The sequence below is a fragment of the Sorex araneus genome, chromosome 3 (genome assembly GCF_027595985.1).
Source record: "Sorex araneus isolate mSorAra2 chromosome 3, mSorAra2.pri, whole genome shotgun sequence".
In the NCBI taxonomy this organism is placed as follows: Eukaryota; Metazoa; Chordata; class Mammalia; order Eulipotyphla; family Soricidae; genus Sorex; species Sorex araneus.
In genome coordinates, this window is record NC_073304.1 from 115,592,284 (window position 1) to 115,614,862 (window position 22,579).

A 22,579-nucleotide genomic window follows, 5' to 3' on the forward strand; every position below is an offset into this window, starting at 1 on the left:
ACTAATTAACTGATCACTGATACTCTGTGTTGGGGATTTTGCTATACTATGATAGGGCATTTTTATCAAAGAAAGTTGTAAATCTGATTTAAGTAATATTTGTTAAACACTTCCTTTGCACCAGGTTATGGGCTTGGCTCTCTTATTTAACAGTATGTTTAACTTTCTTTGAAGCTATCACTTTAAAATCTCCTTTTGATGTGATAAAATAAAACTCTACCAAAGACATTGCCTTCAATAGAATAAACCAGCTGTCAAATCAGGAGCTTATAATTAGCTAATCATCAATAGACCTTATCCTGATGGCATCTGCAATGACTTGCCTAGTGAGATATGTGGTTCCATGCACATATAATCGATTTGTTCACCAGACCCAAGCTTCATGATAGGACGGCTTTCTTTTACATGACTCCTTTCTGATCATGTGTGTTTTGATCCCTGCCATGGTCAGGAAAATGGCTGAGAAACACTGGCCTAAGACACAGGTCTAGGTACTATAACTTAGCAATGAATAAGACAAAGTTGCTATCTCCTGAAGCTTACTTTATAATCAGAGGAAGCATCGCACTGTCACACTATCCTCCTATTGTTTATCGATTTGCTCGAGCGGGCACCAGTAACATCTCCATTGTGAGACTTGTTGTTACTGTTTTTGGCATATCGAATATGCCACGGGTAGCTTGCCAGGTTCTGCCATGTGGGCAGGATACTTTTGGTGGCTTGCCGGGCTCTCCAAGAGGGGTGGAGGAATCGAATCCAGGTCAGCCTCGTGCAAGGCAAACGCCCTGCCTGCTGTGCTATCGCTCCAGTCTGTAATTAGAGGAAGTGAAAAATAAATAGTAAACAACTTTCAACTTGTGATAAGTATTATGGAGATAATGAAGTGTAATCAAAAGCTAATGAGGATAATTGTGTGTGTTGTGGTGTATGTGTGCCCACATTTTACTTAAAATAGCATGTTCCTATAAGTTTGCTTTGAAACAAATAAGCAAACAAAAAAACAACCTGAGAAACTTCTCACAGGAGAATTTTTTAAAAGCCCACTCCAGGCAGAAGGAACAGCAAATTCCAATCACTAAGCAGGAATGTGGTGACTAGGAGGCCTTTAGACCTGGGTGAAGTTTATGTTGGGTGTGGATGCCTTATAAACTGCAGTCAGTACTTCTGCAAATCCTCTTAATAAGAAGTCTCACCTAATTTCCTTTCTGGGTCTTCCTAGGACCTACTACATGGTCCCTAGTCTCTTGCTGTGGCCCCCAATTTAAGTGATTTTTATCTCTAGCCCCTCTGACTTTCCTGGGTCCCTGTAGTAAGAAACAGTGTCTTTGACCAAGACCCTCTCAATCCATATGTAACTGGCAAACTAAATTCAGATGTGCAAAAACAAATAAAATTAAAAAATTAAAAATCACTGAGACAATTTATCATAGACTGGGTTTTTCATATATACTTCATATACTTGAAGTATATTCAGGAACACAGAGAGTTCCTCCCCCATAAACATTAAGGTTTTTTCATTCTTTTTAAAGGAAATTTAACAGGTTGGAGACATAATACAGGGATTAAGGCATTTGCTTTACACACAGCTAACCCCAATTCAATCTCCAGCACAAGGTCCCCTCAACAATACCACGTGAACCCCTTTCCATGCACAGATCCCCCAAGACCAATGAGAGGGAGGGAGGGAGAGAGGGAGAGAGAGAGGGAGAGAGGGAGGGAGGAAGGAAGGAAGGAAGGAAGGAAGGAAGGAAGGAAGGAAGGAAGGAAGGAAGGAAGGAAGGAAGGAAGGAAGGAAGGAAGGAAGGAAGGAAGGAAGGAAGGAAGGAAGGGAGGGAGAGAGGGAGGGAGGAAGGGAGGGTGGGAGGGAGGGAGGGAGGGAGGGAGGGAGGGAGGGAGGGAGGGAAATCAGATGTAAGGTGAGACAAAGACCTACCTTAAGTGTCATGCTCAGAAGCAAAGATTACATAATCTCAAATCACCTAAGAGTAAAATGAATATCCTAATGCTTAACTTATATCCAACTCACAGATGAACATAAGAAAACTATTTGTGGGAATTCCTGTTCTGGAAATAATGAAGTAATTCCTATTGCACTACTTTTCCCGCAGGAAAAATTTCTGAACTCTGGGACAAATAAAAGCAATAACTAATTGAAAGCTCTGGAAAACTATCAGAGAAATCAGGAAATGGAGAAAATTCAAAATCTTGTGTTAAAGAAAAGCAGCACACTGGGTGACATCCATACTTAAATGACTTTTCTCCTTTGGCCATTTTCACAGTCTGCATTGCATACGGTAACTAGATCTCAAGAAGAAAGCTTCACGGCCCGAGAGATGGTATAATGGGTAGGGAACTCGCCTGACATGGAGCTATCACAACCAGGAGTGATGCCTGAGCTCAGAGTGAGGAGAGGGCACAGGAGGAGAGGGGAGAGAAGGAGAAGCAGCAGGAAAGAGAGCTGGATAGGAAGCTAGAGGGGGAGAAGGTGAGGGAGAGTGAGGAGGGAGCAGGTAGAGGGAGTGGGGAGGAGGGAAGAAAACAGAGGGGGACGGGGAGGTCTGGGGAGAAGGAGTAGGAGAAAGAGGAGGAGAAAGAGAAGTGGAAGAAAAAGACAACATCAATATCACTGGCTTTGAAAGCCAGAGATCAGAATCATCAAAGTGGTGGATAGTAAAGAGGTATCTTAAATAGAGAATTACAATAGTAGAATAACCACAGACAAAACTTCATAAATCCTTAGTGCCTTCTTGGACTGGAGGTTGAATGGGAAGTCCAAACAGCCTGACAGAAGAAGGCGAAAGCTATCAGTCAACAAGCTGTTCATTGTAAAGAAATTTGGGGGGGGGTTGTTTTTTATTTTGATTTGTTTTGGGAGGATCAGGTTGGGTTATTTTGGAGGGGTGGGAGTTTTTGTTTGTGTTTTCTTGTTTTGGGGCTATACCCTGCAGAACTCCAGACTTACTACTGGCTCTGCACTCAGGGATCACATAGGCTACTCCGTGGGGCTCAAGGAATCAAATGATGCATGAAAGGGAGCTGGATAGGCAGGATACCTTGCATGTGGTACATGCAAGGCAAGTACCCTACCTACTGTGCCACTGAGTCTTGGAGTTGGGAGTCTTAATTATGACAAGATAAAGCGGCTGGGTGAGTACTGTAGACTTTATAGAAAACACCTAAAGGAAGACAATTTGAAAACAAACTATGCCTCAGTATTGTGATTCTGCACTGAAATCAGTAATAAATAAAACATAGATGCCCTTGGTGAGGGATACAAATAGCCAACCCACCAAGTGCCAGGGGACTCCAAGACAGGTATGAGGGGCACAGTAAGTGCTTTGAGTCTGGTACTATCTCTTGGGCCCTTGTCCATTAATCTTACATACCATGATCTTGCTAAATAAAGTCAGTATTTGTAGATTTTGTTTTATAGTGATATAAGGTAAACAGAAAATCCCAAAAAGTATCCAGAGAAAATAAACACATTAAATTCAAATACTAAATTTACAGTACAACAAAATAATTGTTGAAAATCTGTTATTACAAACAATGAATGTCAGAAGTCAATTAAAAATGTATTTTAAACACTTAACAAAAATCTATTGATTCAGATTTTCAAATGTACCCAAATGCCCGTCCAAAATGAAGACAAGGTAAAGGTCTTTACAGACAAATCAGCACAGGAAATTTGTCACCAGTGACTTTCACTGTACCAAATAATACTTCTATTCAGATTCAATGGAGGTGTTACCAAACAGAAACTTGCATCAACAGAAGACTTCATAATCTATGATATTTTAACAAGAATAGATAATTTTTAAATCTTCTGAAAAAGAAAGCAATGTGTCCAAGAGTTTCACTGACAAATTCTCTTTTCAAAGCAAGGTAAAAACAATAACCAAAATTACACAAACTTTTCCCTAAACAGAAAGGAAGAAATGTTTCCCAACACATTTTGAGACCAGTATAACCCTTAAACCCAAATATGGCAAAGTACAAACATGAAAAATAGACTTTAAACCCCTTACTACAGGCAAATTTAATATATAAATATAAAAATAAAAATATGGAATCACCAAGGAAGGCAAGGTTTGATATTTCAACTTATTTCATTCCCATATTAACAGGAAAAAATACACACAACCATCTCCATGATTTAGAAAAGGTATCCAATAAAATTTAACTAGAAAGAGAAGGGGACTTCAATATCCAAAAAAGAGCATCTAAGAAAATCTACACCTAACATAACACATAATATTAAATATTAAACTTTCCTTCTAAGACCTTAGGAAAACAAGACAAGAAGTTCTGCTTTTACTCATGTTTTCAAAGTGTAACACTCCTGAGTTACTGAACAGAGACTATATGACCTGCAAGTTAAAAACCTGGACAATTTTCTAACTGGCTTTGTACAGAGCTTTCTTTTTGACCCCTGGTTTAAAACCATACAGTTTTACTTCTCACTCCGGCTCCATGTTAATGAGTCAGCTAGGAGTTCTGCTCCGTGTCATCCCCTGGCAGAGCCTGGCTGATGGAGTGACTCCATCTGGAATGATAGTAGTCATTGTGACACTGGAATCAAGCAAGCGCTCAAGGACCTTACCCAGAAATTAAATGATCTGCCTCCGAAGAAACACATCACTTTTCCTCACAAATCCTGAGCCAGAACTGTTCACATGACCCCATTCACACAAGGGAGCCAGAAATACAATCCTATCATTTGTTTATACATGTGCCTGGAAATGGAGGAGAACTGGGATGTTTGCCAAACAGCACTAATGACTACCACAATTAAACTGAGAATCAATCAGTCCAGGTGTTTATTTCCAAGAACATGCATAACCTTGCTGAAATATTGCCCTGCTGGGTGGAACACCTCACTGTAGACGTTCTAAAAATTGCCCCTGACCCTTCATTTTGGCTCCCTTTGCAATTACTAGATTAATGCTTTCTGATCTTATGATGGATATAGACTGAAACTCTAACCATCACCTTGACATTAACCATCACCTCCTACAATATGGATGCCCCATCCTCAAAAGTCAAGATTCTGTGGCTCACACTCTGCCAACTTTCTAAGACCTTGCAGCCTCGTTTCTCTCTGTCCCTGTTCAGTGTCTGTCATGTTCCAATAAGAGAGAATGTAGCTTATAATTACCCAGACATACTGCACTGTATCTGGATTCCATCCATTCTTTTGCTTTTTTTTTTGTTTCCACTGTGTGCAATATCACTTCCTACTAGTCTCACTCTTTGAGACTCAGCTCAGTCTTTATCTTGACCTCTAAGATTTCCAAGTGACAAGCAGTCAGAGTGAACTTCTATTGCCCTAGTCACAAACTACTGCTATTCTAGTTGACCAAAGCACAAAAGCGTACCTACCCCTTCAAGTTAAACAAAAACCCAACTTACCATGTGCCTTTCCTAGCACTTTTCACACAGCTATTCATTTAGTTCTCATGACAACCGATAAGTAGGTACTGTATCATCTCTATTATACAGAAAAGGAGTGTAAGGCATAGTGATGTTAATTCATGCAAGGATCCAAGAGCAGACCTGGCTAAGATGGGTCATTGCTGGTGGACTCTAAGGAAGACTTTTAAAAGCTTTGCTACCTTACATCTCAATATGAAGAGCATTATTGAGAACAGAACGGAGAGAACAAGTCTTCCAGTTTTGAGAGTTTAAGATGCTCAACAGCAAAAATAAAAACAAAACAACAACAAGGAAACAAAAGGATAACGTCCCATTCCTTTTTATAATCCCAGGCCCAGGACGTATATATTTCAGGCAACAGCAGCTGCTCAATCAGAGCTTGACTAGATGAAATAATGATGCACAGATTCCCCCAAACAACCTTTCTGCTAAATAAAATCCTCTTGACTGGTAACACTTAGGAAGTGCATAGATAATACCTTTTCCTGGACCTCAACTTTTCTCCAGGAGTGCTTGTGAATTTGAAAATGAAGAGTCAAAAGTGTCTAAATTAAAGATTTTTAAAAAATAAACTCCTCTAAGTTGAAATAGGAATCTATCCAGTCATTCAGGAATGTCTTTGACTCTTCCTAATGGAATTATCAGACTTGAATTTTTCTTTGGGCAGAAAACAGCACAAAGCTTTCCTAAAAGTTTTCCTTCATCACATAATTATGCTTTAAATTGTTAATAGCTATAATTATGGAAGATGGCACTGTTGTGTTTGTAATTTTTCCTATCCCCCTTGGTATTTATTGATGATAAATGGCTTTATTAAAAAATAATGATAATTACCTTGTTTGGGTGTAAATCAATATAGTTTCAAGTTTTCTTTATTACCAGTTATGGAATTTTATGGATTGCCAACATTTAGTCCTTTTATTGGTTTATATTCTCTTGATGGTTATATAAGAAGGGAAGGGAGAATTAACAGAAATTTTATTTCTTTATTTTCTGCCCTTACCAACTACCCCAACTCCATTAAGAAAGAAATCTAGTGCAGTATTTACATATGGTTGCAAGAAGCTCTTATCTGCCATTTTTTTGTAAATCTAACAATTAGCTGAATATCCCTAAATTCTTCTGTGAGCAATTGCCTCACCAAATAGTATAAAGTAGAAGGCTCTTCCCGCATATTCTGCTTCACAAAATAAGAAATTATAGCTCTAAATGTCCCTTCTACTGGGATGAAGGTTGAAAATATTCTTAACTATAATACAAAACAGGAAAATAGTTGGAACTCTCTAGAATAAAGTCCCCATGGGAAGGTAACTATGCTCACCATTTTACCACCACCAATTTCCACTAAAATTCATTTGGTTTACTAAATAGACATAAAAACTATCACACCAAAAGGTATTACACTTCTTAGGAAGTTAACATCTGAAAGAACCTCCTCTTGCACCTTATTTGAGATCCCTATAGAGTCTCAGTCCTTGACACACTATCCAGAACTTTGCTTACCCACAGCCCTCCATTGTAGAACAGACCAGTTCATATTCTCTTCAAATCAGTGATTCAAATATAAGTCTTTGACTCCTTGTAAGCAGTCCATTTAGCAGTGCTTTTATAAGAAAGTGAACTCTGAATCTTAGCACCAAGATTTCACTGCTTAATCATCTCTAACACATAACCCTGTTTATTTAGTCCTCCTCCTCCTCATCCCCCCTCCTATGTAATTGTTGCATGGTCTAATTCTGTTTCTCAGAGTGTACAAGGTAACCCAAGTGGCAGTGTACTCACCAGGACAAATGGATGCACATTTGTCTTTTTGCATACTCTAAACTGCAAGCTTAGAATACTTAGCATGCACACATGGTCAGTATATTTCTGAAAACGGAGATTCAGAGCCCAGCAGTACTTATAAGAGCCACAGACACAGGGAGAGCTGGCGGGCAGGCTAAGCCACCATGAGTAAAGATGTGATATAGTAAGACTTGTATCTTTCCATGCTAACTAACCTGTACAGCTCAACTGCCAGCAAGACATTAATATGTGAAGCCTTTCTTTCTGAATATGGGCAATATTTCTACTTGAAGACAAATCAATAACAATTGTGCTAACTTTTTTTTATATATCAGAAAAAAATGTTTTTTAAACTGTCATGAAGAAATGGTGTACATCAATTTGGGCTGTTCACTTTTAATGTATATTCACAAGTATTCCACACATCTTAATTTTGTACCAAGTATTATTTAGAAATAAATAATTTTAATAGAAATGCATAATAAATTTTCACATAATGGTCCTACCCATGTTTTTGCAATGAAAATTGATATAAAGTGTGACAATTATGCAGTAAAATAGAGTCATCAGTAGTCAGATAAGAATAGGAGTACAAGCAAAGGAACAAAACTCTGGTAATCAGACCCCATCTATCCAACCTTAAGTCAGGTTCTAAACTGCTTTCTTTATTTCCTTCCAAGATTTCAGTAATACTTGCAACTCTGAACTGTTGTCACGATTGAGTTAAACATCTGATACATAGTTATTGGTTTAAGATATTCTACTTTTCAGCACCATAGTTCTCAACTGAGGCCATTTCCTCACCATTAACTCCCACCCTCAGTGGACATTTAAAAATTATTTTTTGTGATCACATACTACTAACATCTCAGGTAGAGCTCAGGAATGCTGTAAATGTAATGCAATGGGTAGGAATAAGGAATGTTATAGACACAAGAAAACCTCCATAATAATAATCATTCCAAATTTCTAATAGTGTCAAGATTGAGCAATCATTTTCTAGATCACTGGGAAATAATTTTACGTTATTCTCTATAACTTATCTCTTTCATGAGCAAAGATTTACTGAGAACCCTAGTAAACTAAGCTCTATGCTAGGCACATCCTTAACCATCATATGGTTTGACTGCCTTCTTCCATTTCCCCAAAGCAACTCCCATCCTCAAATATCATCCAACCCGATGAAGATCAAGTATTAGTTTCCCCTTTCTTCTTTGATGCTTTTCTCAGGGGCACTGAAGTCAGACATGCTGAGTGTCAAAGCAAAGACCTGTATTAATCAACAATTCCAAATATAGCAGCAGCAGTTTGGAAATCAAAGAATGGGCCTTTGGGACATCAATATTTGCATGTTCATAATAAATACTTAACTATACATCTGTGCAATGTTCAATATAGTTGAGGGAGAAAAGAACATTTGTGTTTATTTTTTGTCAACATCTACAACTCAAGTCTCTGATGTGCTAAAGAAATATAAAACTAAATATTTGTAAATATTATTTTAACTATAATTACAAAATTTACTAATGATATGATGATATGCCTGATTTGCTGAGGTTTTTCAGCCATCAATTAACCTATACTTGCCCTTTGTGTTAATACAATAATTTCCCAGTGTATGCAGTAAACATCTATTTGCTTTGCTTTTCTACCTGATACTCACCTCGAGAATTTGTACTGACCCCAGCTTTAACAAACAAGAATCAATTTCATGTTTTTATTCTCTCTGTCTCACCCTCTCACTCTCTCTTTCGTTCTCTTTAGGTATATGCATATATACACGTATAGTACATTTTTATAAGTACATGTCTCTGTACAGAGGAGCCTTTGTTTTTCATTTGTTGTGGGCTTACAATAATCAGGTTCTGCTGAAAGTAATTTGTGACTATAAGCTCATTCTATAGACATAGAATCTCTACTGAGCCAGTAATATCTCCTTATTTTTCAGGGGAAAAACAGAGGCTTGGGTGAGGTAACTCGACCAAAGTCACACGGCTATGGAGAGGCACTGTGTTCACACCTCCTCTGTCTGCTTTCAGAATCTCTTCTCTTCACTTTTACACTGCAGGAGGAGGAAACAGATCCCCACTTGGTGTCTGTGCCAAAAGAGCTAAGAAGTGAGCCTATCTTTAGACCCAGTCATCCCATGTCAACAAACATTGACTAATGAGCAGAATTTGAAAGATGCTAGAGTTTGAAAAGGAAAAAATAGAAAAGTTAGAGAAAAAACCTAATTTTCAGGGAGGGGGATTTCATACAAAGTGGGATTCAATATAAGTGAAGAATATACACTTATCCTTCTTCACAAATCACTGATTTTATTCTCAGAAGCAATATACTCAATAGAAATGTAATTTTACCCAAACACCTATTTAGAAATATCTGGAGACATTATTTTGTGATAACTTAGAGAAGGGCATCTAATGGACAGAGACTGGAAATGCTGCTAAGATCCTATGTGCACAGAGCAGCCCTCATCTGCCCCATCCTCATGCCCCAGTTTGTGCTGCAACCAGGCAGAGATGCAGGTGGGCATTTAACAACCAAATCTCTCATATATCAATTTTAGGAGTACAGAACTCCCCATTACTGCCTAATTTAAGCTAGCAAGTTGAGATCAGCTGATCCACAAAGAGAACACTATAATAATTTTGTGTATCTAAGAATGAATATGGGCTGGAGCAATAGCTCAACAGGTAAGGCGTTCACCTTGCATGTGACTCCTCTACCCCTCTCAGAAAGCCCGGCAAGCTACCGAGAGTATCTCGCCTGCATGGTAGAGCCTGGCAAGCTACCCATGCGTATTCTATAAGCCAAAAACAGTAACAACAAATCTCACAATGGACACATTACTGGTGCCCGCTCAAGCAAATCGATGAGCAATGGGATGACAGTGATACAGTGATGCAGTGAAGAATGAATATCTCAGGCATATTAATGAATAGGCATTATCAATAATTAGATATAAATAAATTTGTCCCACATTAAAACTAGGATAGATAGTAAGGGTGAGCTTTTTCATTTCTGCCTTTGTTCTATTTTATCCTTAAATTTTTGTTTATATTATTGGAATCTGAACAGCTACTTTGATCCATGAAGCACCTTAGAAAAGGTTGATGTTGCAAAAAGACAGAAAGTACAGAAAAAAAGGAAGCCCTGTCTCTGTTAATTTTATGAAACTAATATAAGAGCCTTGGCCAGTCTGCTTCTACACTTCTTTCACTGGAAACAAAATAAAACTCCCATTAAAGCCACTGTTGTTTTGATTTTATGTTACATGCTGCCTAATTAATAGAGAGACCTTCGGCCTTTGCTTTCACATCTCTATGCCTGTATCTTTTATGATGACAACACTTCATTTCAGTATTATTTGAAAACTGAAAAAAAGTACAGAAAAAAATTAAAAGCAAACACCTTTCAAAATGAAACTATTCCAATGTTTGGGCCCTTAAGACAGATTTCCAAAATCTAGTCTACAGTGATATTCATGGATCCTAGTGATGGAAAAGGGAAGCAGGGTTAAATCACTGTTTGGCACTCAAATAAACAATGAAGGCATACCCCCCCAAATAAAAAAGATAAACTGGCATCTTATCCAAATTCACAAATTGCCAAAAAGATTTCTGGCCAAATAAGATTCAGTGGTCTCCTAAGTTAAGCTTGGGGTAAAATACACAACAGGTTATAGGCAGAAAGCACAGGATGTACTGCCATGCTGAAGTTACCAATCTAGAAGAACACTCATGGAGTCACCGAATGGAGGAGAAACGAGCAAGATCTCATCCCACTGGCTCAAGCAAAGGTGTCCCAATTAAAGGGACTCCAGGGATTGTAACCATGAGAATGAAAACTAACCATCAAAATATCAAACCTAAAATGGAACTAGAAAATAGGGGAGCTACTAAAGTCTCAGGCCCAAAGACTTAGCCATGGAAGCCTGCAAATAATTGTGCAATTTCAGTCCTGAAGGCAGGGGCTGAAGAGATCGCATAAAGCTTAAGGCGCAAGAGGTCAATACCAGTTCTTTCTCTGGCACTATATGATTCCCCAAGCATTGCTGGTGCAGCCTTACCCCATTAGTAATCTTTAGCACTGCAGAGTCAGAGGAGCCCTGCATGGTTGGTCTCTCACATTGTAATGTGTGACAGGGATAGCCTCTGGGGCTCCTGAACACCTCTCAGGAGCCCCATACCTCCTCTAAAGAAAAGTTCTCCTGGAAAGCAGACATAACCTAATGGTGACTTCACAGCCACATTCTCCAGTGGTCACAGAGATCAATTAAGAGTTTTACACTGTAAAACTGATCATTGTGTGATTCTTCTGCCATTCCTTACATAAAATAACTGTCACATCCATTTAGGGCTACATTTTTGTAGACTATCTCAACACACTCAATTTTATCTAGATTTAGTCAGCCAAAAGAGGGATGTGCATATGTGTGTGCTGTCATAGAATTCCTGCTCCTGAAAATACAGTACAAATTGTGTCTAGGAAAAATCATATAGAGAACCTTAATTTATCTTTAAATTGGGTGTGTATTTATACCTTATGGATAATAATTCTGAACAAAAATATCAAAGACAAAAAAATCATACAAAGAACACTGAAACGGAAGACGCAGGTCTATAGGTAGGCACTGAAAGATAACTAACACTTAATGTGGCAAAATTTTAAAAGAATATATGCTATGTGGTAAAACAACCAACAACAAGTGTTAAACAAATGTATTTCAAATGATTAATATAAATAGTAAAGAGAAGAAAACTGGGAAGGAAAGTAGGGATACTGAGCTTATGTTTTTTTATGGCTGACAACTTTGAAAACAAAAGTTGACACTAAACTCTTTTCATTCAGAAATTGAAAATATATGAAATGTCTACCAAATAAATTCCTGGGTATTTCTTCTAGGGTTTCAAATACCAACCTAAGGGCTCTAGAACAGTAAGAAATCACTAGTGGCTGCTATGAACTCTTATTCGTAGGTATTGATAAAAGTCACATTTTTCATACTGTCAAAAATGAAATGCTTCATTTTTCTAGGACTCATCAGCTTAAACTGAACATAAAAGGTTATAGTCAGAACCCAGGAGCTGTAATGAGGGAACTTCTTAGGTTAAAATATCTCTTTTTTCTAGCATTTAATATCCATAGAAGTTGAGGTTCACGTATGCTTTTCAATGTTCCAACTTTCCCAATGTCCAATATGCTTTGAAAATAATGTGCACCCAATGTACTTTTATTTTTAGATAAATACTGCTGCTGCAAAGGCACAAGAAAGGTAGAGGCTAAGATTGGTCAATTTCCCAACATGCCAGAGAATCACAGCCAACAGGCTAAGGGCATATGTCCCCTGGGATGTGGCAGCAGATTTTTTTCAGAACTGATGAAATGGAGGGCAGAGGTCAGAGATGCTTACAGTGAGAAATAGGTAATGGATATTGGTATTTAAAACTGAAAGCTACACTGGCTTTAAGTTAATGTTTCACATCCAATAAAGAAGGCTAAATATCTGTGTTTTGATAGATTGCTCTACATGAAATACTAAAGGAGCTCTTAAACATCTTGTCTCAGATCTTCATTACATGAAATTAATTTTGACCATAATATCATACCCAGTAATACTGGGTTTCATCAAGTAGCAGGTCAAATATCATAGGGCATGTCTGAAAAGGACCAAATCAGTAAGTCTAAGAGGAAATTTTCATCACGTTTGTAGACCACAAGCAATGCAAGCCAGAACTGCAGAGAATAGTTTCCAGAAATTCTCACTGTAGCCATCACATTCCTGGAGGAGATATAGGGATGTTTCAGTCTCTTCCAAAAAGCAAAACAGGAACCCTGCAGAACAATTCAAGACAGCACAATTCAAGAGTTGAGACCAGAAGCTCTCCATTTACATTCCACCTGGCAATACCGAGCCCTTTGCTATCTTCAGGCCACTCCCTCCCCCCAAGAACTTTCACAGACGCATAAGACTTGAAGATTTTCCAAAAATTATCTATCTTGTAGCAAGTTATTTCGTTATGCTCAAGGAGACAAAAAAATCAAATGGCCTAAATCAGAAAAAAAAATGGAAAGGACACATGATCCAAACACATTTATCACATCAGTCAAAAATTAGGGGGGATCATGGGGGACGCAAGATTCTCCATAACTCAAAGGAGATGCCTTCTGGCAACATCGTATTACAGACTCTAGAGATGATTTATTTGACCTTGTGACTATCACCATCTTGGTATCACCAAGATATCAGTCAGTGTTCTAGGTTTGGGGCATTTTTCTTTTCTTTTCTTTTTTTCTTTAATTTTATTGAATCACTGTGAGATAGTTACAAGCTTTCATGTTTGGAACTCTCAGTGTCTATGTTGGGGCATTTTTCTTGAGTAGAATAAAGTACAGAGATTAACATTTACTGAGCAAGGTGGAGTACCTTCTATGTATGAAGTTCAATCCTAGGGACACCATGCACACACACGCACACATGTACACACACACAGAGTTTACTAAGCAATTCTTCACCATGTGCCATGTGCTCAATGATTTCACCTATATAACTCTCTTTAAAAGCAAAAGCAAACCTATTAGCCATAATTCAACTAAACTAATCAACTAATTACATTCTGTTGCTCATCGATTTGTTCAAGCGGGCACCAGTAACGTATCTCATTAAGAGACTTATTGTTACTGTTTTTGGCATATCCAATATGCACGGGTAGAGATCTTATTTTGAAAGGAATAGGAATAGACTCAGAAAGGTTAAGCATCATGGTCAAGGAGAGTCCCATTGGAGCGATGGCATGCCAATTTAAACCCACCTGATCCTCTGAAGCTAAGGCTATTTCTACAGCAGCATGCTGAGTAGTAAATAGACATGCTATCCTTTAAAATCAGAAGCCATTCTTAATTTTTTTTTGCCTCTGAGCTATAAGTCTTTGCAGATTTACTGGTTGTTAAATGCTACTGACTCTAGCTAATTCCCAAATTAACTAGATTCCTTTTGGAGCTTGTAAAATGTGCTACACACTCAACTTCCAAATTTAGCATGCAAGATGATGACCACAGCAGTAAGAATGGTACAACTTTCTTGTTAGAACAATGCATGCCTAAAAGCCTCTCTTTAATTTCTACCTTCTTTTATGAGGACTACGTGAATGAGGACACACCTAGGATACTGCATATTAATTTCAACATAGCTAATACCCAAAATGTCCCACCAATTTACTCTTCACTGACAATGTTAAAAGAAAATGATTTATGCAGATCAATCATCTCGCTCATCAAGTCCTACCCTGACAGCCAGCCTTCATCATTGCTATTTAAAAGGCACTGCTGACAGAAAAGACCGACTCTTTGATTAAGGGCCCTGTCTGGCTAACCTTTTATTTGAAGAATGATTGCCGCTGAGTGACAAATACTTTTCCATTCATTTCAAGGCAAAGATATTGACATTCAAATTCTTGATGGCTACACTGAACAGATGCCACTGTTGGCAAGAGGCTTGAGAGCAACAGCAGGTACACCATGGCTCTGGGGGCAAGGGGGAGAAAAGAATAAAACAAAAATCCACGCGCATGCAGGTGCTGGCTAAAGGTTCTCAACAAGTGAACACGATGGGTCTCTCAGCAAGATCCTCTTTCCTCCACAGTTATCAAAGAACATCTGTTTGCAATTTCTCCCCAGTTCCCTTCTTAAACGTATCCTTGCATTGCTCTGACCCCACTGGAAACACATAGGCACAGAAGACTAAATGAAGTTCGGGTGCAGACAGTGCCCAACCCTAGGAAGAAACAGCTTCTCCCTCCCCATCCTTAATGACTGATCCTAACAGAATGCAATCCAAATGGACTGGCCTTATGGAACTTGAAGTTATTAAAGTAGAAGGAGCACTTGAAAAATCAACTACAGAAGAAGCAACATAGGCATATTTCCTCCTATATGCTAAGGAAAAAATAATAGGAGGAAATGCAAGAAATAGTGGGAGGCATTAACATCGTTAATTTTAATAGTGGGAGGAAGGGCAGAAACTGAACTTTTTAAAAGGCAAATTTTCTAAATTATTTCATATGGCTATCTTCCTGGGTGAGGGTCAATATTACAAACATATAACATAAACTTATCCTTGCAGAAGAATTCCTTTGCTAACTTTTCTTACTCAAATGTAAACATTACCCATAAGAGAAGTAGGAAAATCATGGATTAATAAAGGGTCTTTGTCGTGCACTCATTTGTGGAATATAAAATAACATAATATGAAACTGACACTCAAGGACAGTGGACACAAGGGCCAATACTATTGCTCCATAATTGGAAGCCTACCTCATGAGCTGGGGGAGAAGGCAGTTGGAATAGAGAAGGTATCACTAAGTCAATGATGGTTGGAGAAATCATTCAGGATGGGAGATGTGTGCTGAAAGTAGATAAAGGACCAAACATGATAGCCTCACTGTATCTGTATTGCAAACCATAATGCCCAAAAGTAGAGAGAGAGTGTAGGGGAAACTGTCTGCCATAGAGGCAGGGGGGAAGGTTGGGAAGGGGAGGGAAAGATACTGGGAACATTGGTGGTGGAAAATGTGCACTGGTAGAGGGATGAGTGTTCAATCATTGTATGACTGAAATTCAAATATGAAAGCTTTGTAACTGTATCTCATGGAAACTCATAAAAATTTTTTAAAACATAAAAACAGCATGGAGGTGGAGGAGTAAGAGCTGAAAATAAAGTTTGTAGTCTGAAATAGTTGGTGGGAAGGAAGCCAGTTGGTTCCATTCTGGGGTTCAGGATGGGTAAAGAATGTAGGCCTTCAAGGAAAATGGGTTAGTAGGACTGGTCAATGGTTGGGATTAACCACATTTTGTGTGAGGCTGAGGGTCGGTAAGATAGAGAAGAGACCAGTATGACAATAATAGCTGGGAATGATCACACTGGACAAGATCTGAGGGTCAAAAGTAGGTAAAGGGATTTTCTTGATAACCTTTCAGTATTAATATGGAAAACCACAATGCCCAAAAGCCCCAAAGGAGAAGCAGAGACAGAGACAGAAACAAAGAGAGACACAGAGAAGATAAGTACCTACCATAGAGGCAGGCAGAGGGTGGGGAGTGGCGGATGATGAGAAGGAACCTGGGGATGCTGGTGCTGGAAAACGTACACTGGTGGAGGAATGGGTGTTGCAATAGTATATGGCTAAAACCCAAAGATGAACAGATTTTTAAGGGTCTATATCACAGTGATTCAATTTTTTAAAGTTTTTTAAAAAAGAAAGGGTCTCCGTGATAAGAGACATCAGAAATCCTCATGGTTAATCATTTCCAGTAACAAAATGAAAATACCTCAGCAAATCTTTTAAGTCTTGCAAATATGTACTCTGTAGGTCTCACCTGATTCACAAAAAAAGTGATATTCCTCAAAAAAATGACCCTCCAACACACACACACACACACACACACACACACACACACACACACACACACACACACACACACCCGCAGCCTGTAAATCTCATGTGGTTCCTCCAATAAGATAAGCAGGGGAAGAGGGTGGGACATAGATGGAAAAGTGTCCCACCAGGGCCTAACAGGTGACCCAGGGAGCAGAGAGTTATTAAACTCAGAAAAAGAAAACCCCAGAACAATCTCTGCCACTTACTACCTGAGAGATCTAGAACAATTTCCATTCCCTGCCAAATCCTCTATTATTCTATCTGCTGGAGTTAATATTGTCTACCCTGTAGTAATCTATCACTTTATCACTATCATCCCATTGTTCATCAATTTACTCGAATGGGCGCCAGTAACATCTCCATTCATCCCAGCTCTGAGGTTCTAGCAGCCTCTCCTTACTCATCTTTCCTGACGATTGGAGGCTCTTTTCAGGGTCAGGGGAATGAGACCTGTTATTGTTACTGTATTTGGCATATTGAATACACCATGGGGAGCTTGCCAGGCTCTTCTGTGCAGGTGGGATACTCTCGGTAGCTTGCTGGGTTCTTCAAGATATATATATCTTGGAGATATATATACATATACATACATATATGTATATATACATATATATTTCCCTTTATGATGATGTGTCGCACAGCTATGAATCTATAAGTATTAAAAATAAGTGTTAAACAAAAGAACTTTCCCTTACTTAAATCCATTAGCCAGCCTTTGTCCTAGTCTTGTCTTTGTATTAAAGACAAGTTTGTATTAAAGTGGTCCATAAAAGATAAAAGCAAAACACAGGATCTCTAATTAAAGGGTTTAACTGTGCGGTTCTGAGTAGAGACACTACGCAACTTGTAACTTAACACAAGAAACTCTCTAAGCTTTGGATATATTACAAGTTGAACCTTGATTTCCTCTTTTAAAAAGGGTATTTTTTGGGGGGGGAGGTTCCCAAGCAGTGCTCAGGGTCCAGGAGCCTCTTCTGGTAGCACTTGGCCAAGCAGACTAGACAATTCGATGCTTGGGCCCAGTGATGCAGTCCTGCTCAGACCAGAGAGCTGGGACACAACCTGGGACCTTACACAAGCAAGACATGCAATTGAACCCCCAGACAGTCTCTCCGGCACCAATTTTTTAAATATTAAAGCAGAGTAGTAATAATAGCCCTTCTCCTTTACAGTGAGAATAAATAAGATATTAATGTTAAAGCACTTTATAAATTTTAAATCAATATGGTAATGCTGTTGTAACTGTTATTCTCCAATAACAGAATGCTCTAACCCGTTGATCTTTTTTCTTATTTACATCTCCCAACTATATTTCTAATGGTGATAATTCATCAATAATCAGTTAATCAATGATCATATCATCATCTCCATTCCCGTTTCTGCAGTCAGCTGAAAAGAGTACCATGTCATACCGATGTCTCTTCTATAGCTCATGTTTATTAGAGGTTCTTGAAAGCCAGACCTTAGGACAAGAAGGTGAATGAAGAATGCCAAATTCAATCAACTAGAGCAAGCAGAAAAATACATAAATTATTTCAATACAGCTGCACCACCTAAATAAGTAAAAAGGACAATAGAGACAGCAGTGATGAAGGGTATGACCACTGGGGAAGTCGGGGAAGACTTCACCACAACACAGTATTAGATCTGGCCCTACCAGGGTAAGCACGTCCTTGCCAAGGAGAAGAGGAAGACAGGGCTGTTCTGGAAAATAGAATGTTGGGTGCAAAGGCACAGAGGCAGGAGGCAGGAGGCAGGAGACACACTATAGTAGGAAAAGGAGAAACCTAAGATATCCTAAAGCATTGGGATTTACCTCTTTGGACACTGGACAATCTGAGCTTGAAACTGCTATGATATACTTAATGATTTAGAAACAGATACTTGATGAAAAACTTTGCAGACAAATATTTACTGGTACATACTCTGTACTAGGAACTAAAACACATGAAAAAGTTTAGCCCAACACTCCCTCTCAAAGGAGGGCTAAGTATTATTTGTTTCAAGAAACCACTGAGTAACTTCAGTAGGTGCCCAACCGTGGAGCAGTTCTCTGTCTCCCAGAACCTTTGTGGCTTTGTGGCTGGTCTCATGAACTGCCCTTTACATCCAGTTTGTTGTGCTGAGATCTTGTTTTATTACTTGACTCTACCATGTGTTTCTGTGGACTCTGGTGCCAACCAGGATCACCAGCTATGTGGTCAGGAGTTAGTCCTCTAATTTCCTTCCACTTTCCTGATGCCAGCCTACTGATGTTTGGCATTAATCGGCAGTGAACCTGTGCTCTCACTGACTGCCCCTAAAACTGTCTGTTCTAAGGATCTGGTCCTTGCATTACTCCCAGTACAAGTATGGCAAGGATGATGCTGTGTGTTTACCTAATCTTGCCTCATTGCCCTCTTCCTGAACACACAGAAAGGCAACATTTGTCAACCTCCCTTCCTTACAGTTAGCTTGGGGTCTAGTCACTATACCAAAAATGGGATGTATGGAAACTGCTGACACTTGGCCCTTAAACCAGACACAAACTTGTGTATTAGTTTCCTAGGCTACTACAAACAATTACCACAAACCGGGAGCTTAAAGAAGCAGGAATTTATTCTCTCACTTTGATGGGAAGCAGAATCCAAAAGTATGAGAAATCTTCCTTGCCTCTGGTAACTGTGGCATTCCTTGGCTTGTGGCCATGCCACTCCAAACTATGCCTTTGTCTTCAGATACCGATACCCCTCCTCCCTATGTATGTATCTGTGTCCAATTTTTCCTCTCTTTTTCTTAAGAAGACATCAGGCTTTATATTTTCTTGAGAGTAGGGCAGGGAAGATCCCAAGAGGGTCTCAGGGCACCATATGGTACTCCCAGTAATTCTCAGACAACCAGGCCAATGATTCAATGCAAGCATCTGAGGATATGGTGCTGCCTGGAACCTGCAATGCCAGGGATCACCAGGGCCCCCACCTGATGATGCTCAGGGCCTTCCAGAGCTATACCCAAAGATGCTTGGGGAGCCATATAGTGACAGGGATCAAACCTGGGTGTGGTGCATACCATCCAGAACCCCTGTACTATCTCCTCAGCCCCTCAGCTTTTAGATTCAAGGTTCACCTGAAATCTAATATGATTTAAAATCCATCTCAAGGTCCTTAAGTAATTGCATCTGCAAAGACCCTATTTCCAAATATAGTAACATCTGAGATTCCAGGTGTGCAGGAATCAGGGTGGCACTGTTCAGTCCCTCCCCTGAACCACGAAGGTCTCTCAATGGAGGTGGTAGAGTAAGCAGATATCTGAGCCCTCATGGAGCCACACAGAGTGACTATCAAGTAGACTTTCCTCCAACTCCAGCTCTCACAGGGCATATAAGATGATCAATAAACCAGACCCTGTGGTGGTAAGGCACTGAGAGTCCAGGGTTAATTTGTTACAAAAGCAGAGTCCAGCTTAGCTTGGTTACTCCTCCCAGCTTCCTGCCTTTGCTCTGCAACCCCAAAACCGTTCATGGGCTCAGACTAACATGCAGTGTTTTCATTTGGGTTCAATTTTTGCTCAAAAGCCCTTTTAGGTTGCTATTGCTGAATGTCCCAGGAATTTCTCTGAAGCTTTGCTTGGCCTGGATCTGACTGTTTGGGAGGTTTCTTGTTTTCCCAGGGTAGCGTCACTAGGCTTTTGCTGATAACATCACTGTTTTCTCTACTGGTCTCCGAGGGAACTGTGGTGGCTGTATGAGTTAGTTTTTGCTTTTATTGGGGCAGAGGGGAGGGACAAGGAGGCTGAATGTGAATGCTTTCCAGCTAAATTCATACCAAAATGAACCAAGATATACAGTAGCTAGTGTCCTTTCCTGCAGAATTTGAAAGAGCACAGATTTCAGAGTCACTCTGACTTGGGTTAAAATTTCCCAGCTTTTCGGGGGCTGGATCAATAGCACAGTGGTAGGGAGTTTCCCTTGCACGCAGCCCACCCGGGTTCGATTCCCAGCATCCCATATGGTCCCATGAGCACTGCCAGGAGTAATTCCTGAGTGCAAAGCCAGGAGTAGCCCCTGTGCATCACCAGGTGTAACCCAAAAAGCAAAAAAAAAGTCCCAGCTTTTCAAACTCTCAAGCTACAATATCTGTTGCTTTTAATCAAGGATTGCTAGTTCTCTTACCTTTCTTTAAAAAAAAATTAAAATGGGGTATGAACACCACTTTATTCACAGGGTGGCTAGTAGGACTACAGGATACTAAGTATTTATTTACCACTGTAAAAAACTAAGGCACGCTGAGGGGCGTGTGCACTCTCGGGCTCTCCAGGCGGCTCTGTCTCACCTCCCACGTTCGGTGCTCTGGAACCACTATGTGTGGCTGTTGATCAAGGCCAGGCAACGGAAGGAAGAAGGCCAAACTGGTTGCTCGATCAGTTTATTTCATTCTCTCTTTCTGCTTCTCTCCCGGCTCTGGATCTCTGGATCTGGCCCCCCAACCCACTCTTACAGTCTAGTTAAATGCCCCAGCATGAGGGGCTTGGGGCGTACACATAGGGGTGGTCACAATCAATAGAGTCAGGTTCCTTTCCCTCAGGGGATGCTTCTCCTAGGACTAACTCTTTCAGCAGAAGGATCCACCCAAAGGCAGAGTCCCATGAGTGTGTTTCTCCTTTCCTCATCCAGCAAACATATAAGAATTCATAATATTAATCATTTTGTATGGACACAATAAGAAATGCATTAAAGCTTATAGAATTGCTCTCCTGGGGCCATCTCGATCTCAGACTACAGTGCTCAGGCCAGATCAGTCTTTCCTATCCCTAGCAGGGACCTAGTCTCATCATTGCTTTTGGATCATGACAGCATTTGCCTATGATCAAGCTCTTAATTTATAGTTAAGTGGGGCTGGAGTGATAGCACAGTGGGTAGGGCGTTTGCCTTGCACGCGGCCAACCCGGGTTCAAACCCCAGCATCCCATATGGTCCTCTGAGCATGGCCAGGAGTAATTCCTGAGTGTAGAACCAGGAGTAACCCCTGTGCATCGCCGGGTGTGACCCAAAAAGCAAAAAAAAAAAAAAAAATTAGGCACTTTGGCCAGGCACATCTCGATGCCAGGGTAGCACATAACTCACCGCTTGCCCTGGATCCGTCCCATCCCTCATCGGGACCCTGCTTTTGGAGTGCCAGGAAATGAGGGCAACTGAGGCTTAAGTGGAGAAAGCAGATGCCCAGGAATAAATAATATTCCAAGCCAATTAAGTCCCAAGTTACAAAAGTATAATATTGTCTTCTTGTGTCTATACAAAAAGGACATTGCTTTAAAGTAAATTAATCAAAAGGCATAAGAAGAGGAGAAAGGTAATATTAACTTATAATATAAGTTCAGTATCCTAGGAAGGTCTGACCTTACAAATTAGCAGAGTCAGATTAGGGGGAGAAGCTGATTAACTGATTTTGGGGAAGAGAGCATAGAGAAGTGATTACAGCTAAACAAAGGGATGGGAGAGATTCAGGAACACCTTGATGGGTGAGACTTGGGTAAGCCTAAACTCCGGGAAAAACCGGGACAAGCTACTCGTGGCAAGGGGGGAGAGGACAAAGTAATGTCATCCTACAACCACAGTGTACTAATGGTAGTATATACGCAATAATTAGTAAATTCATCTGTCCCTTGAGCAGACCAATTTATTCCCACTTGGATCCTTTCACCATCTGGGACAAAGTGACAGCTAAGTATTGAACCACACATGTTCCAAGTGTGAAAATGGTCTCCATAACCGCCATGTATTTCCTACCTTTTCTCTAGTTTATCCTTTGAGATACAATTAGTCTATTCCTTGAAAGTGGCTTATGAGATGGTGAGTTGGCAGATTGACTAGTCTTTCTTCAGCTGAATTTTTCTTTAAATTTTTCATTTCTGACCTTCCGATTATCCTTGAATGCTCTGTG